This window comes from Cyanistes caeruleus, chromosome 14 (assembly GCF_971803275.1).
Source record: "Cyanistes caeruleus chromosome 14, bCyaCae1.hap1.1, whole genome shotgun sequence".
Classification (NCBI taxonomy): domain Eukaryota; kingdom Metazoa; phylum Chordata; class Aves; order Passeriformes; family Paridae; genus Cyanistes; species Cyanistes caeruleus.
In genome coordinates, this window is record NC_141714.1 from 3,789,014 (window position 1) to 3,807,053 (window position 18,040).

Consider the following 18,040-nt stretch of genomic DNA (forward strand, 5'->3'; position numbering starts at 1 on the left):
AAGGCTACAGACGAGGTCCCCATCCTCTTTCCAGAGCGCTGCTGCAAGGTTTTGACAGGATTGTTTGCCAGAAGTGCCAAACACAAACAAGCCCTGGTTTTCTTCTGGAAATGGTGAAATGAGCAGAGGTGTAATGAACTAAATTCTCTCCTGGGAGGGATGGCCTCTGCTGAGGGTTTTTTTTCTCATTACAGATGCAGCAGGTTCCCTTTGCAACCTTAGACAAGAAGGGAAATTCCTGCAGGAATCCCAACTCCAGCGCTGTGCTAAACAAAAGGAGAGCACCATGCCATGCTGCTGCTCCAGACAAATCCCCGGTGGTGGGGACTGTCCAACAAAACCTCAAGCAGATGTTTTAGGTGGGAGCATTTTTCCTGTGCCTTGGTTTGGTTTGTCCCATGGAGGAAGTTTCTTTCTGTGTGGGACTATCAAATCTCTCTGTGTTTATTGCTGCCTCCTGACACCTGTAAGCATTTTTGTGTATGGGCACATTAATTCACACCGAGCTCTCTGCCAAACTGAGCTCGCTGCCTTGGACCTTGCAAGTCCTTCATAATAGCCATTGGGGTTTTTTTTTTTTACACTTTCTTCAGCATTTCTTTCTATTTCAAACTTTTGGAGGGCGGTTTCACACTAAACATTAAAATTAAATTAATTAAATTAATTCAATTAAATTAAAGCCTTGTTTTAATTTTCTGTACTGATGGTTGGGGAGTCAAAATTTTTGCCTCAAAAATTTGTGTTTTCTTTAACCATTGTTATAACAACTTTCACCAGAGCCTTTTCCATATCTCCCCTGTAAGCATCTGGCCCCCTGCAAGCTCAGCTTCTCCTGAAGTTCTGCCATTGTCTTTCACACAGTTCCTCGGTGCCAGAACCACCTCTGTGCTCACCTGTCCTGCTCTCATGGCTCCAAATTTGCCAGGAGAAAACGGTGCCAGAGAGAAATAATGGGAATCACTGATGTTTCCCTTGGTTTTCCCTCACCTGGCTCTGCAGGTCTCTGTGTTTTAGGGGAACTTACCCACATCTCTGGCTTTTACCAGGGTTCAGGGTGCGTGTCTCCAGCACCAGGTGCTCCCAGGATTTATAACTGTGCAGGGAGCACCAGTGCCCTGAGTCACCAGCAGAGCTGTTCACAGGAGCACCTCCAGGTTAAGCAAGCCTGGGAGTGTTTAAACCCTTCCAGGGAGTCTGGTTTCTTCTGGCTGGAGCATCTTTGGAGGCAAACACATGAGTGGTGCTGCTGGGGCTGAGGGGTGGTGACCTTTGGCAGATGGTCTTGCCGAGATGCTTGGGGGCAGGCTGATGAGCAGGAACCTTTTCCATAAAATTGTCATGTACAGAGTGATTTCCTGCCTGGATATATTTACACCACAAAAATAATATTTTTTTTTCTTTTTAATTTTTTAATTTTTCCAGTTTAGGTTGCCACTGCTGCATAATTGATTGTGTCCTCAGCACATAAATGGGTATAATCTGTATGGCAAAATTCTACTTTTGAAATTCCCTCTGCAAAAGAGAGCACAGACTGCCAATCTCTTGAGGCAGAAGCTGTTTTCCACTCTAGATCTGTAAACTTTCTGAGGGCTGTAGGTATTGAGATCATAAAAATAATTAATAATGTTGACTGATCTACTCTCTACCTGTGCAGGAGAAGAAAATCTTCAACAAATACTATTCTTAAAAAGCATTTAAGAGTTAGGCTGTGTGTATATAACAGAAAGAGAAGCTCTTTTCTAATTCTCAGTAGTGTGATTTTTTGCAGGGAAGAGGGGAGCTAAGTGAAAGGGAAATGATCAACAACTGTGTTTTGAGGGCAAGAGATTGCTCTGATCTGTGCTATTCATTTTTTTGGACTCTAGCATAGCAGGGATTTGCTAGCTCACACAGAGTTTGGTTGAAACGTGCTCAGTACTTTGTTTGATTGCCAAAGCCCTGAGATTGGTGGCCTGCTAATCCCAAGGACACCATCCCTACACCAGAGCCAAGTGTTTTGGAAAAGTCACATCCTTTGCCATCCTTTCTCATCCCAAAAATCGGAAAATGGACAATTTGTGAGCACCTGAGTTTCTGCTCTTTCTCCTCTGTTATACTCACATTTCTCTGCAATGGTTGTGGTCACCTCAAATAGTTTCAAGCACCAGGATATCACAGATTTTGTAATTTCCAGGATCTCCTCCAGGACACTGAGGTTTGTTCAGCCAACTGATTTATGTTACTAAAATGGTATTGAAATATTCCTAAGTTTAATCAAGTCACATTACACGTGCTGGGATGGAAAAGCTTGTATCCTCCTCCACTCAACACCTCTCCCCTTGAATAAATAAAATATCCTCACAGTTCCCAGTGTCACAGGAATGGTTGATTAATGATTTTCAGGCTCTGGTTACATCATGGTTTGCCTGATCTCCTTCCCACTCCTGCTTTATGCATGTTCAGCCCTTTCAGATATGAAATTTAAACAAATTCAGATAGAATTTGAACAAACCAGAGGCAGAGCAGTGGGAGGGAGCTCAGGGGCTCCCCAGCCTCACCTGGAAGCTGCAGATAAGGTGGCCTGAGTCTGTTCCAGTGGTCAGGGTAAAACATTCCCCAGGATCCCCATTCCCCTTTCCTCAGACCTAAAGAGTGCCTGCCTGCCTCAGTAGTATTATTTATTTTACATGCCACCTTAACTGAAGGACACAACGATTTTTAAACTTTTAAAAATTTCTCTTTTGCAGGTCAGGTGCTGCTGTGATGCTTGAGCATCCCAAGAACAGACCCAGAAAAGTTTGTAAGGCTGCTTTAAAGATCTCTACAGGAGATTCTGCTGTGGACAAGCTGGAAAGAACAGCCCAGGCATCAAGATTTCACTTTCAAGGTAAAATACTTTCCCTCCTGTGATGTTGCATACTCGGGGTTTTATTTTTATTTTTTTTTTCCTCTCTTTAAAAAACACCACAAAAGACACACACACACATGTTCAGGCCTCCGCAGGTTTAGACTAATGTTTTACTTGAAACAACACTTTATTGATGCTTGGGATTCCCCAATTTCCAAGAAGAAAAGCTGATTATCTTCGGGGGCGGTCTTATAGAGAAGAGCAGACCCCCAGCAGCCTTCCGCTGCAGACTGGATCAATGCAGAGAAGTGCTCTTTGATGGACTTTCAGGCCCTGTGATCTCCCAGCCCTGGGGGTTTAAAGGATGAGCATATCAATCCAGGACCACTGAACTGCATTTCCATTGCATCAGGGCTCCTCCTCCCCCCTTTGTCCGGACAAACTCGGCTCCTCCTACTTTTGTCACTATTCTTTCATGCTTTGTTTAGCAAACACAAAAAAAGCTTTGTTTGTTGCTGGGTCTTTTTTAAGCTTTGCATAAAACAGTTTAAAGTGCCGTAATGCTGTGTACCTGTGATCACCTTCAGGGTCAAAATCAGTTTACAACAGATTAACCTATTTATCTTCCCCCCACCTCACTCCTGGCTTATGATTTGTACAAATACAAATTGTTGTTCTGATGAGCACAGTCTTCCTGCTTTATTCTGAACTCTGACTTTGCAAGAATCTCCAACTCTGCTGATTTCCCTGGGAACAGTCTTCTAGAAGACAGCACATGTGTGCCTGCCTTTCTTTCCTGCTGTTGTCCTGCTGTGTTTCAGCATTCTGAGCAAGAAGAAAACTGGTCACATGTAATTTGTAGAAGTTTGGGTAGCACTGGTGCAATTATTTTGCTTGCTCTAATAGTCAGCATCAAAAATATGTTTATTTTATTCTTTACCTGTAAGGCTTATTACAAATACAGTGTTATAGATTTTATTTCTGGTATCATCTCCTTCTTAAACAAACCAAAATAACTCATTCTCTGATGTTCTCTGATATTTCTCCACCTGCACTGGAACAGATCAGACCTAAGTCTTGAAGTGAGAAACATTCACGAGCGCTGAACTTTAATAGTGAAGATCAATGAAATAACTCAGTAGCAGAACAGATTCTTCATTACCTGCATTCTTTAAAGCCATGGCCCATGAAAAAGGTCACTGTCCATGGGAGAACAGACCTGGATTATTCATGTGAACCTGGAAGCAGCAGTGCAGGCAATGCAGTCACACCCTGGCCTCCAGTGAGTGTGAGCACACACTTAAACAGGGACAGGACCACTCCCAAAACTGCAGGGGAAATGTAGCTCCGAGAGAAAGACTGACTGGTACTGTCACCAAAGCCACCAGAGATGCCCCTGAGAGTCCCAGCAGATGAAACTGTGGAGTACTGAATCACCTGGGAGAATCTGGCCTTTGGGCAGGTGATGACTTCCTACAGGGCTCCTTTCTGAGCTCTTTGTAGGTTTCCCATAAGGGAGTTTTCAAAATCCCAATGTGATAGAGCAGATCATACCTGGAGTCCTCAGGTGCTGAACTTAAACCAGTTCTTCTCCAGTTTTCCCCTCAAAAAAAGAAAAAGTTGCCTCCTCTACTCCAGGAACCCCCTATGCAATCCCCTTGCCAAAAAGGTTGGAAGAACTACAGTCCTGTGCCGATATTTCAGTATTTCTGGGCTGTGTTTTGCTGTAGGACACCGATCCTAAAGCACTGCAAGATCCCAGCAGCAAGGGCTGAGAGCCCGTGCTGCGCAGAGCTGGCCGTGGAAGCTTGAGCCAAGAGCTGCCTTTTCTGAGCAGGCCAGGCAGGAGCTGGGGTGGTGCCACGTTCCGCCTCAGCCGAGCCCCAGGCTACTGCCAGGCCTGGAAAGAGCTCCTGGAACCCTGATGGATGGGCTGATCCTAATGGACCGGCTGTAGCACTTGGCTGTTATTGATCCCTGCCCTATTTCCCAGAGCTGCATGAGCGTGAAGCGTCCTGAAGTGGGTCATTCCTCCTTCCTCAGGCTGAGCAGGCCGAGCCCTTCCCAGCTCAGGCCGATGCTCAGAGCTGAGCGTTTTCTGAGGGCACAAACACCACTTAAACCCCCAGCCTCGGTCTAACCATCCCTGGATGTGTTTAAAATAAGACTGGACGTGGCACTCGGTGTTTAGTTGAGGTGTTAGGGCTGGGTTGGACCCTTGAAGGTCTCTTCCAGCCCAGTAATTCTGTGTAAGAGGAGGTCTTGATTTTTATCCTGTGCTTGCAGCTCTGCAGTCCTGGCACCCCACGCACGGGGGGTACAAAAGTAATGCACCAAAAGGCAGGAGGTTACTGAATTAACTGTTTTCAGAACATGAGAATGGGGCCTGGCTGTGAGAGAGAGGAGGAGCAGGGATTTTGGGATACAGGAGCAGTAGGTCTCAGGTTGGCTCAGCCATCTTTGGCACAATCACATTTCTCTCGAGTGTGGAGAGAGTGGGAGACACATAAAGAGCCAGCAACTCAAGAGCTACATGAATTTACTGTGTCACCCACTCTCAGCAGGATTGCTTGGCTGCCCTGGTGCTCAGTCTAATTTGGCAGGGCTGAGGCTTTAGAGGGGTGAGTGTTGGGTTGGGGTGGGGAAGCTGGGACTGGGGCCCTGTCAAGCTCTGCTTGGCTGCTGCAGATGCCTACAGAGAATTTCCCATCTGCTCCCAGAGGTGCCCATTCACTGGGGCTCTGCCCAGGGTGACCTGTGAATTCCTGACCTCCCGACCATTCAGCCAGGCCACACATCCCGAAAACTCCAGCACAAAAGGCGGCGGAGATCAGCTCCCCTCGCTTAGCAACAATCGGCACATCAGCCTGACGTCCTGCTCTGAGCACCAGGGCTGAATGCAAAGTGCAGTTCAAGGTCTCTGCCTCAACCCTCCAAGCCCTTGGCTTGGTCATTCCACCAGGAGTGACCGATAAAATGGGACGGAATCCTCTGTGGGAATTTCAGGGCTGTGGAAGAGAGGCAGGCCAGGCTCCTGTTGTGTGTAAATGGATTTTCCTCAGCCTTTCTCCTCAGCCTCTCTCTTTTACTCACATTTGGATGTATATATACATATAGACATGGTGAAAAAAAAATCTTCCCCAGATATTCCTAATATTAAAGAAAAAATGGTGCCTTTGTTTCAGTTTATAGATGTTTCTGAAGCATTTGAGTGCAGTGGAATGGGGCAATAAAAGGATTGGGCTCCTGTTGTGTGTAAATGGATTTTCCTGAGCCTTTCTCCTCAGCCTCTCTCTTTTGCTCATATAGACATGATGAAAAAAAAAAAAATAAATCTTCCCCAGGTATTCCTAATATTAAAGAAAAAAATGGTGCCTTTGTTTCAGTTTATAGATGTTTCTGAAGCATTTGAGTGCAACTGGAATGGGGCAATAAAAGTATCTAAGGAGATCTCAAGAAGCCCAAAGTTTAAGTGCTGATTCTGAGTCTGGGAATGAAACTACATCCATAAATCCAAAAATGCTCCATCCAAAAATCCAAAAATGCTCCAACCGACCCTTTTGGAAAATACCCATCCTGTAAAGCAACATTCAAATCTGCAGACCGTGACAAAGCTATAAAAAAATTTCCCCAAATCCCATGTGACTAAGCAAGAGATCTTCTAAGATCAAAGCTTGACTTTTAATTTTTATTTGGGAATTAATTATATTATTATTATAGACCAATTCTGGGGAGCTGGGGGGAAGTTAAGACCAAAACATAGAAAGAGTTCTAGGAGGTCTTTCAGAAGGAAAAGTAACATAACCACAACAGTGATTTTAGCTGCTTGGTGTCATCTTCTAGGAAAAAAAAGTTAAATAAAAATTGGTGTCTAGAATTACTCATTTGAATTTTGTTGGATGAAATGGGAGAGGATATTTCCTAATGATCCAAAATTACCAGAGTATGAGATAATGATTAGAGAATTGCACTGGTAATTTCTAGTTTATGGTAAAGGGCTGTGATAATTAAGATGTCACGTGTCATTCACAGATACCATGTTTGATGTCCTTCAGGCTCATCCTGGTGTCAGTTGTTAACTGTGGCCCACAGTTCAGTGGTTTTTTGCTCTTCAGGGAAGAAAAAGATGAGAGAAATTCACCATCATCTGTGATGAGCTGTGAGACCAGAGCTAAGTAAGTTTTAACTATTGAAATCAGGGGAAAAGGTGGTAGAGACTGGCTTTCCTCTCTTTCTTCCAGAAGTCTGGTGGAAAATATGATCAATCTCTGCAGCCTCAGAGGGAATCAGCTTACCTTACATAATAATTTCACTCTATTTCACCATTTATGGACCATGTCTGAGGTGGAACGGTCACCTAAGTTTTGGGGAATTCTCTGGTGCTTTTTCACACTTAATTTCTTCCTTAAAATTGTGTTTCATATTGACCAGTTATGGTCATCTAGAAATGAAACAAGGTTATGCAGACATGGGTCAAAGAACTGCAATTTCCCCTTTCCAAGAAAATGTTTGGAAGCTCTTTCATCATCCTCTCCCTGTGTGCTGTAACAATTTTGGCGTGTTGAAGAGCTGCTCCATTATATTTGTGATAACTTAGCTTTAAATAATTATCAGCAGCTTCCTCAATTTGTAGGGCTCCAGAAATTTTTGTGTGCATTGTGAGCATGAGCAATATTTTCATCTGGGATTTTGGGTAATTTAGGAAATTTGCCTCAACAGGGAAGCCAGATTTAATTTTTAACATTAATGTAACCATCCTTGTTATGTTTTAGGCTGTAATAATGTTCTCAGACTTTCAGTTTGGTAGAAGCAAACATTTTATTCCTGAATAGGTGTGTAGGTCTCGTGTATGCCCAGACTGTGATTTGATTACACAGTTGGGGCTGGGGATTAAGGCTTGCCATTAATTAATGGCATTAATTAATGGCCATCCCCATTAATTAGGATTTTTTCCTACCCATTTTTGCACTGAAGAGCTGTGTTCCTTCTTTCAGTCCCATGAATTCTCCCCTGTTTATTTTTCATTCACACTCCTCTGTCCTGTGCTGGAAACTAGAAATGAAGTTAAGATCCTACAGTGTGAACTTTTTATTCTATCATAGGAGCTTTGGGTTTTATTAAAAAAAAAAAAAAAATAGTGAATATTCCCAAAGGGAAAGGAAGCAGCAGCCACCATTGTCATTATTATTGTTTCTGAAAACATTAAAAAATGGTGAATCTGATAGTCAAGGCCCCAGTTCAGCTCCTGCAATTCAGTGTCCCAAAATTCAGCTTTTCTCTTTGGGTTTCTCAGATGTGTTCATGCACAGCTACAGCAGCTCTGAAAGACAACTTTCTAAAATCAAGGTGCCATCCTAAAGACTTTACTGTTTTGTAGAAAATGTTTTTTTTTTGTGTTTGATGATGAGCCACATAACAGAGCTAAATAAAAATGATGAATAAAAAGTTCTGGCTCATTCATAGCATTGTTGCACAGATGGACAAGGGGGACACGAAGTAAAGGTGATTAATTAAAAGAAGAGGAAGAAATAGAGTATCAGGAGAGGCAAATTGTAGTGAAAAACAAGATAATTTGTTCTCTCTGTGCTGTATTTCTTTGCTTCTGCAGAAAACCAACTTTCACACGGTTACTGCAGGTTGGGTTGGGGTTTTCTGCCCCACCACATGCACAAAATGCTGCTGGTTCAGACTGTTTGAAAAGAAACTCATTTCTGGCAGAATATTTGCAAAGAGCAGCTGTTTGCTTCAGCTTTCTAAGTGGAATTTTTCATTCATTTTGTCTGGCAGAATTTTTACAGGAGGTTATATCTGTTAAGATTATTTTTTCTTCTTAGGCTGTCATTGCCCCTTTCCTTCAAAGGCTTATCTTGTGAAACACAAGTTTCCAAGGAGATTTTATTTAAATAGCTCCTAGCTCCTATTTAATTCATAAATCAGAAATCTATAAACTATACCTCCTTCTTTTTTAAGTGTACAAGGACATTTTTTGGAAAGAGGATGTTGTTCATTGCCCTGTCAGTAAAATGTGTATTTGCAAACACTGGGGCTTGGGCCTGGCAGAGCACAGACTTGTGGTTTGAACAGATTTAGTTTATTCATAAAAGAAAATTTGGAAGACAAAGTGACTGACAGCACCACACTAACCAAAATGCTTCTTTTTCCTCCCCAAAAAAGCTTTTCCATAGTTAGTTTGTGTGACATATCATGTTTTAAGAAGAAAATCTTTTATTTTAACCTAAATGAATGGAAGTCTTGGGGTAGATTTGGATACTATGAGTGCAGCAAACAAAATAATCTCCTGCATATTTCCAATATGATGAGAATAATTCTAATAACGGATGAGAATCAGCAGGAGAAACCTTTGCTAAATTAATGTCTCTATTAAACACAGGCACTGGTAGAAGCAAATTTTATTAAATGATATTGGGCTATTTTATGGCATTCTTGCCCATAGTTCTACATCTGCTCAGGGAGGGAAGGGAAGCAATGCTGTATCCAGGTTTTTGACCCTTTGGATCAGCTCTTGCCCACCTCTCTGCCCCAGTTCACTCAATTTCTCTGCACACCTTCCCAGACTGGCCACTTTGCCTATACTGACAAAACAGGGCCAGATCATTAATCCAAAGCACCCCAGACTTCCAACTGCTTTCCCAGCAAAGAAAATGGGCAAGGAAGTGAAGGAATTTATGGCAGAAAGGAAAACCTGACCTTAGTGGAGGCAGCAGAAGAACCTGACCCTGTTAGCACTCACACAGCGAGGCTTGGGCACTAAATAAAACAATATTTACTTGGGCAGTAAATAAAACATCAGGGCCACTGTCAGCTGCCATATTCTGGGGAAAGAAGGAAATGAAGACAAGGAGAGAGGGGATGATGAGGAATTCCTGTGATCCTGAGCCCAGGGCTGGGATGGCAGGAGCAGGGTGGCAGCACCACTCATGGGTAGCTGTCTCCAGCAGGGAAAAGGCAGGCAGCACCTCTGGGAAAACTGGGGAGTGCCAGGGGATATTTCATACAGGACAGCACAGCATCAGGGCTGGGCTTGGCTGCTCTTCAGGAAACCCCTGAGAAATCCTAATCACTAAAATGATATTCCTGGGCAGCACTGTGCTTTTTGGAGAGAAACATCCTCTCTGAGCTTCAGTGGTGTGTCCAAACTCCTCCTTGGGACCACTCCAATCCTAGCACTGCTCATCATCCAACATCCTCCTCCAGCAGGATCAAAACTGATCTCTGCATAAAGTTTTTTTCTCATTCTTCTCAGATGGGATGAGAGAGGAGAAATAAAATGCTGGAGTCTGAAACACAGAGTGTGTGTCCTTGTTTCTGATACCTAGCTCTGAGATCTAGAAGAACACTGAATTTCATATAACATGGAATTTATGAGCATGTTTTCATGGTGGTACATGAAAACAACTGTTAAAGTGAGATAGAAAAGCTAAAAGTGTGAGTGTGTAGATTAGAGAGTTTTTTAAGTCACTGGGTGAAAAAGTTAGAGTTTAGTTTAGAAAGCAGAAGGCAAGATGGAGGATTTAGGGTGTTGTTTCTTTTCCTTCTTCTTTCTTCTTCATGTTCTTCTCCTAGAGGTTTTTGGGTAGCAGGAGGTGATTGGATAGAAAATGTCACAGTGCAGCACACAGGTGATGGGTCACTGGGTCATTAAGAAAAATAATATACGTGTCTATTGTTAATTGGGTAAGAATGAGTATAAAGATAAAAGAACTGAGTAGTTCAGGGCCATTTTGAGCCTTCAGAGCCCAAAGTGAGCCACAAGGCCATTCTGTACCATCAGAACAAAATGAGTCAGGTTGTGGTGAATTGAACTTTTGCAGAAAGTCTGGAGAGATCTGCCAAGTTTTGTGGTAACATCCTAATAAACACAAGAAACAAGATCCTAACGAGCTTTGGAATTTTCTCCCTGACCCAGAGAACTGAGATAAGTGGGACTCCCTGTGAGGGAATATCCCCAAGGAGCTCAGCTCAGAGAAGCTGAGAAATCCAGGAGTGAAGTGCAGAAGAAACACAACAGCAGAATCAAGAGAGAAAAAAATAAACAAAGAATTAAAAAAAATTATATAAAACTGCATTTCAGTTGCAGTGAGAAATTATTCTAGGCAGAAGTGAGCTGGGGAGGTCGGAAATGCCAGCTCAGGGCAGTCATTTGCTCCATCAGTTGAAGAGTTGTCCCAAATGATGGCTAATCAGAGATAAAGCAGGCACCAGCAGTGCAGTTTCAGTAGTGCAGCTCCAGCAGATTTGCAAGGGAAATTCAGATCGACAGGTGGTCCTTACCTTTGGCAGAAGGTCAAAAGAACATCACAACTTTCTTATCTCCCTGTTTTATCTGCTGAAGGTGAGGGGAACTGGGGAAAATATCTGAGTTTTTGTTGTCTCGACCATTTAGAGACACATCATTGTGGGGACTGAATGATGTTTTCAAGATTTTAAAGATGACAAAATTAAACTTTTTTTTCTTTTTCTCCTTCCCCACAGCACAGAGCTGCAGTTTAGAAACTTGTTCTCTCCATGGAAAAGCCATGAATCCTGATATTCAACTCCTTGAATATCTGTTTAGAAGTTACTCTGGCATTACTTTTGGCAACTTTTTCTTCTTTGCAGAAGGAAAAAGGGTTTTAAACTATAAATTTTGTCGATTCTCATCTTCTATCTGATTTTTCCCATGTTCAAGCCCTACAAAAATCCTTTTGACACTGAATAACCCCAGTAATTCAGGTGGGATGATGACTGATCCACACAACCCTCCGTGTCAGGTCTCTGCTGGGGTCAGGATTCACATCCAGGTTTCCACACTCCCAAGGGTGGAGGTTTGGAGCACCAAAGCAGCTCCTCAGGAGGATCCCTGACCAGATCAACAGGAGATTTTCCCAGTCTGAGCTATCTTTGGAATATTGCAATATCCAGGTGCCATTTCTGGAGGATCTGTGAGGATGGGAGAAGTTTTGACTTGGTGTCAAAATGTTTACATGTATTTTTCTCAGCCAACCACACCCACTCAGGTGATTTTCTGTGCTGGAGCTGTCTCTGAGACAGGTTGGCAGCAGGTACAGAGATCTCCAGCTGTTGGTCTGCCACCTTCTGACACACAGCTGGAGCTGTGTGGGTGATACAGTGGCTGTAAGGCTTCTTAAAAAAAGTATTTTAAATTTAATTGGAGGAAAAAATACTTAGATAATTCTCAGTTGAAGAGGCAGAAACTGCTTTGTAGAAAATGTTTTTTTTGTGCTTGATGATGAGCCACATAACAGAGCTAAATAAAAATGATGAATAAAAAGTTCTGGCTCATTCATAGCATTGTTGCACAGATGGACAAGGGGGACACAAAGTAAAGGTGATTGATTAAAAGAGGAGGAAGAAATAGAGTGTCAGGAGAGGCAAATTGTAGTGAAAAACAAGATAATTTGTTCTCTCTGTGCTGTATAATTGCAATAAGCATTATGGCTGAATTTACTGTTTGAAATTCCCAATTGTTTATCCGATGCCACAGCAACCTTGGGCTGAATTTCTGATTCTGTGATAAAAACTTGTGTTTGGTGTTTCTGAATGCTGAACATCCCCTGCTCCTGTGAGCTTCAGAGACCCAGCAGCCTCATCATTTCTGCCTCTTCTCTTGGCTGTTTTACACTGATTTTAAATTTCTCCCTCAGACAGTGTTGCTGTTTCCTCCTTGGGAAATTTTTGAATACCTCTAAGATGTCTTTACATCTATTGCTATGAATAATTCTTTGAAGAGAAATGACTTTCAAACCGCTGTTTAAAAGAACAGGAAAGTTCATTTTAAGTGTTTGATTTCCTAGTGAAGAGAATTAGCTTTGTTTTTAGAGCAGATCTACAGATCTGTGGGCAGACAAAATGTGTTTGAGTTCCAGTTTACCAAGTTGGAGCAGAGCAGGTAAATCTTTGGTTCACATCTCTCACTTTTTTTTGCCTTTTTTTGCCTTTTTTTTGGGTTTTTTTGTGCTTTTTTTTTTTTTAAGGAAACCTAATCAAGATAATTGACATTTAGCAATCAGGTTTTAGGATCTTGACAGTTCTGCAATGTGGTTTCTGTCACTGCTCTGGGAAAGCAGCAGTGAGGAGGAAATGGGAGCTATCATGTCATGTGGATGAGTAACTGGCTCAGACAGAGCTTCCTTTGTGTCAGTGCTTGAAGTCACACTGCTGTCTTATTACAGCCTGTGGCTATTGCAATAAAAAGCAGGTGCAGAGGAGAAATAGGGAAAATAGGAAGGTTTTGAAAAATTCCACCTTTTTTTATAAAATAGCACTAATTTTTTTAAAGCTAACTGTAAGTCTTGGGATATGTTTGAATTCTTCAAATCTCAGTACAAAGCTGACAGAATAGATTTTGTCTGCAGTGTAATTTACTTTATCAGAGACCTCAGCACGAAGTGGATTTTTAGCAGTCACTCTTGGGTGTTTGTATCACTCTTAACCCCACACAAGTAAATGTTCAGCTCTCAGGAAAATGTCTCACCTGTCTTAGGTGCTCACAGCTAAATATTTATGTTTTTTGAACCAAATAATAAGAAACAATACCCAATTTAAACACTTGCCATGTTCTAAATTATAATTTGCTTTCGAAGAACAGTATTAAAACCAAGTACAGAGTTGAACATGGAAATGCATTCACCAGTTCTCCCTGCTATCAATTTGGCAAAGTAAAAATCCTTCAGATGCTTGGCTTTATGTGTTTAGCTTCTCATTCAATTCCTGTTTGCTGTTTGTTTTATTTAAGCCCCTTTATTTCCTTGCTGGGAAGAACTCAGCAGAATAGCAGTGGGAATTAATTACAGGCTCAGGAGTGGTGCCCCTCAGATGTCTGCACAGCTTTTCAGGCTCCAGAGAAGTACAAAAGATTCTTTTGTAGCATCTGTCCTGTGTTGCAGCACAAAATTTCAGATAGTTCTATAAGTTGTTGTTGAGAGTCTGTAATTGCATTTTGAGTGATTTTTTTTAAAAAAAATGTGTTTAGGAGCAGGAGTCTGTGTATCCTCACAGAGAGCAATTCTAACTCCAGACCTGTGACTTGGGTGGGTTTGTAGTGATTGGTGACTGCTTAATTCCTGTAAATCTGCTTGGGAGAGTGGATCATCACAGCCATCCCTGTATTCCCTGCATGCAGCAGGCAGAGGGGACCAAAGGGGTGCAGGGAATTCCTTAAGGCCCTCTGACATTGATAAAGATAATTCAGCTTCTCACCAGCAGCCCTATGAAAGATTAAAATGTTTCTGTGTGCAAGCTCTCCAGGGAACACTGGTTTTGGCTAGCATGGCTGTGGGTCATTCTTCCAATAATTCTTCTTTCATCACCAGGTTGTGGAAAGTTCTTGGGAGGCTGAGTTACCTCAGGCTGGGTAAAAACACCAATGTGAGTTTCCTAAAACCCCCTGCTGTATTTCCATGTCTGGGTTTCCATTGTGACACAGGATGAGCCATGCTCTGTACTGTTGGTTTTGGAAACACTTTGCAGGTGCAGCAGCATTTCCTCCACCTCTGAGTGCTCAGCTTGAGGATTCCCCATCCCTGGAAATGTCCAAAGCCAGGTTGGATGGGATTTGGAGCAACCTGGAATAGTGGGAGGTGTCCCCTGCATGGCAGGAGATGGAATGAGATGAGATTCAAGGTCCTTTCCAACCCAAACCATCCTGGGATTCTATGCCAGGATGTTAAACCTCAGCTGGCAGCAGCTCTGGGCACAGAAACCAAAGCATTTCTTAAATTCTTAAGCTTTCCTGTAGCAACATAAAAATTAGCTAAATTTTTAAAATTAGTTAAATAATTCTGAAAAAAACTGGAATTTCCTGTGGCTTTAAATTGTCTCAGCTGAGCTTATGTGAAAAAAATGTGTCTCTGGTGCTAACCCTGTAAACTGAAAAATCAGGAGTTCCCTTCCCTGTGGGGTATTTAAACTTGTCTCATGCTGGGGAATACAGATGAGAAAGGCAGATATCAGCATATTTGAAATGACTTACACCAACCCTGCTATCTCTTCTATACAAGTAAAAACCTTGGATCTTTTTATAAAGTGCCATTATTACTATTATTATTATTATTATTATTATTATTATTATTATTATTATTACAATTACTATTATTATTACTATTACTATTATTATTTAATATTACTATTACAATTACTATTATTATTATTTATTATTATTACTATTTATATTATTTTATGACAAGTCAAGAAAATGTTTTGTATTTCAGGAAGTTTTTCAAGGAAATAGTTTTTCCTCTTGTTTGCCTCTGGCACTGTTTTGGAAAGGAGTACTAACAAAAGTTTATTGCTGAAGGTGTTAGTGATGTGTACTTTGTTATCAAGCTAATTGAAAATGCTTTCACACTCCCAGATTTTCCCTCTCTGGCACTTACTCCTAGGATTTGTTTCTCTCTTTTATAAATATTTATCAATTTTTATCAATATTTATCAATATTTAAAAAAATAATCAGTGTTTATCAATAATATAATCTCATTTCTGTGCCTGGCATTCTGGAACTATGAGAAAGATTACAGTAAAGGTAAAAAACAAAAACAAAACAACAAAAAAACCAAAACAAACCAACCAAAAAACCCCACAAAAAACAAAAACCAAAACCAAAAAAAACCACGAAAAAATCAAAGTAAACCCTGTTTCCTTGTGCTTAAACATCACAGTGTTGATAGGTGTGAAAATTAGAGGTGTGTTGCCAAGACGTTAAATCATGGAATGGAGTGAAAATCACCCATTTTAATGTTGAAATAGTCTCCAGCACTGCTTGGGAATAGCTGCTGTATATCAATTACACACGGAGTAGGAAGTTTGAAGACAACTGGCACTGCTAGAAATTCTGCCTGTCAAATTTGTCATAGTTTATTTAATTACAAGTATGAAGAAGAAACAACCTGGTGGCTTTTCCCAGTCTCCCCCCCAAGGGCAGATGGGTATTGGAGCCAATTCAGTCTGTTTCCTGATTGCTTCAGGCTACAGAAAATTGTTCCCCAGGGAAGAGAAGTAAATCAGTTATGATCTTTAGTCTCTCAGAGGGAGATTAGAGCCACCACACTGGTGAAACAGCAGTAGGCTTCCTCTGTGTAACTGATTTCACCTTTAATCCTGCCATTGATTGAATATTGCTAAGAACACTGCCATGCATTTTAAGGTCAAACCGATGATGAACACCCCAGGGAAAGGAAGTTATTTACACAGAAAGGTAAAGACAAGCCTTTAGCTTCACTGTTTCTAAAAAGCAGTAAAACATCTCCTTTGGGGAAAAAAAAAAAAAAGAAATTATTCCAATTTCAGCCATCAACCTTTCCCAAGTTTTTGTCAGGCTGCTTATCCCAGTGGTATCTGATCATGTTCCAGGTAATAGTGAAGGCTTTTGTGGGCTTCATTGAATGTCTCACTCTTCTTTCTTTTCCAGGTAAGGGTTGTCCTTAATGTGAGGCTTTTATTCTTTATCTGTTGATGTCAATTTTCTTCTAGGATTAAGTAGAGTTAGGACAAAAAGTGACACTAAAGTTGCAAGAGCGATTTTATGGTGCTTTTCTAGGAAAGGAAAAAAAAAAAAAGGTTTTCTAAAAACCCCAAAATTTTCAGCTACTGCTGAACCTCCTCTCTTAGTCTGTCATTTTGTTTTTCGTATCACAGCATGTTTTTTTTTTTCCCCTTGAGCTATTATTTGTTTTTAATCGGTAAAAGAGGATTCTTCTCTCTCTGCTGGACTGGGAAGCACAAAATGTTCCTCACAGGAGAGCTTTGTCTGGTTGTAGAACCTGCGTGCACAGAGCTGTGAGAATTCCTGAGTGTAAAATGGGCACAATGTCTCGAGAGGCCTGCAGGTGAGATCTGGCACAGAGAGGCTCTCTCTTGATTTTATATTGCTCTCTGATTGTTGAGAGACTCATTTGCCTTTTAATAAGGAAGCACCTGCCCCTGGAAGGACAATTTCTTCTGCCCTGGGTGTTTAGGTAAGGCCTGTAGAGCTGTTTATTTGATATAATACTTGATTAAGTCGGCAGATGTCAGGCTGCTGAGGATCTGTAAAGAAAAATCTCATTTTTTCTGATTCTTTTGTGGTTTCAGATATCCAGCTAGAGCAAGATTTGTTTCCAGTCCTCCACACTTGGAATGACCCTCCCTGGTTTTCCATCACAGAGGTTTTCCTCTAGAGCGAGAACTTGTATTTACATCTCATAATTATCTGTTCCTGTCTCTGGGTGATCTTGGACTCCTGGTTTCCTTTCCAAGTGTGCTTCTTGCTTGTACTGAACATTGCTGGGGGCAGAAACTTGGAGCCAGCTCTTCAAAGAACCCCAAAGTTTTTGGGAGTTCTGATAATGACATATTTAAGATAATACAAACCAGAGTGAGACCTACAAATAGATGCAGGATAGGTAATTGGAGATAAATGAACCAGGGCTGAGAAAACACATTAAATGAGAGGCAGCCCTCTTTTAAAACTGCATTATTTATTGTTTAATGTTTAAGACAAAGTCCTGCCCTCTTCATGTGATCACAGAATTTCTTTTGCAGCATCTTTCCTGCGTTGCAGCACAAAATTTCAGATAGTTGTGTAAGCTGCTGCTGAGAGTCTGTAATTGCATTTTGACTGATTTTTTAAAAAATAAAAATAAAAAAAGGCTGGCTTAGGTACCCCTTGTCTGTGGCTTGTTTTTCCCTACCCAGGACACATCTCATCTGATGCTGCATGGTGCCAAGCATCCTTTATCTGCAGGTGGGCTCCGTGCCCTTTGCTGCCTCTTAATCCCACAGCATTGCAGGAATCCTGTCCTTGAGGGATCCTGTGTTGTGGGAATCCTGTCCTTGAGGGATCCTGTGTTGTGGGAATCCTGTCCTTGAGGGATCCTGTGTTGTGGGAATCCTGACATTGAGGGAACCCTGTAATTTTGGGAATCCTGTCCTTGTGGGATCCTGTCATTGTGAGACCCTGTAATTGTGGGATCCTGTCCTTGTGGGAATCCTGTCCTTGTGGGAACCCTGTGTTGTGGGAATCCTGGCATTGTGAGACCCTGTAATTGTGGGAATCCTGTCATTGTGGGATCCTGCAATTGTGGGATCCTGTCCTTGTGGGAATTCTGTAATTGAGGGAATCCTGACATTGTGGGAATGCTGTCCCTGTGGGAATGCTGTGTGTGGGGACACGATTTCAGCAGTAGCCACAGAGCTGTGGCTGTCCTGGGCAAGGA

General features: G+C 41.7%; 1 long non-coding RNA gene across 1 annotated transcript; it reads left to right on the forward strand.

Annotated features, from left to right (window-relative positions):
• Positions 1-6,809: 6,809 nt before the first annotated feature.
• On the forward strand, positions 6,810-17,484 carry LOC147650507 (uncharacterized). Its single transcript, XR_015276339.1, has 2 exons — positions 6,810-7,002; positions 16,917-17,484. It is a non-coding gene; the product is annotated as an uncharacterized LOC147650507 (long non-coding RNA).
• The last annotated feature ends 556 nt before the right edge of the window (positions 17,485-18,040 follow it).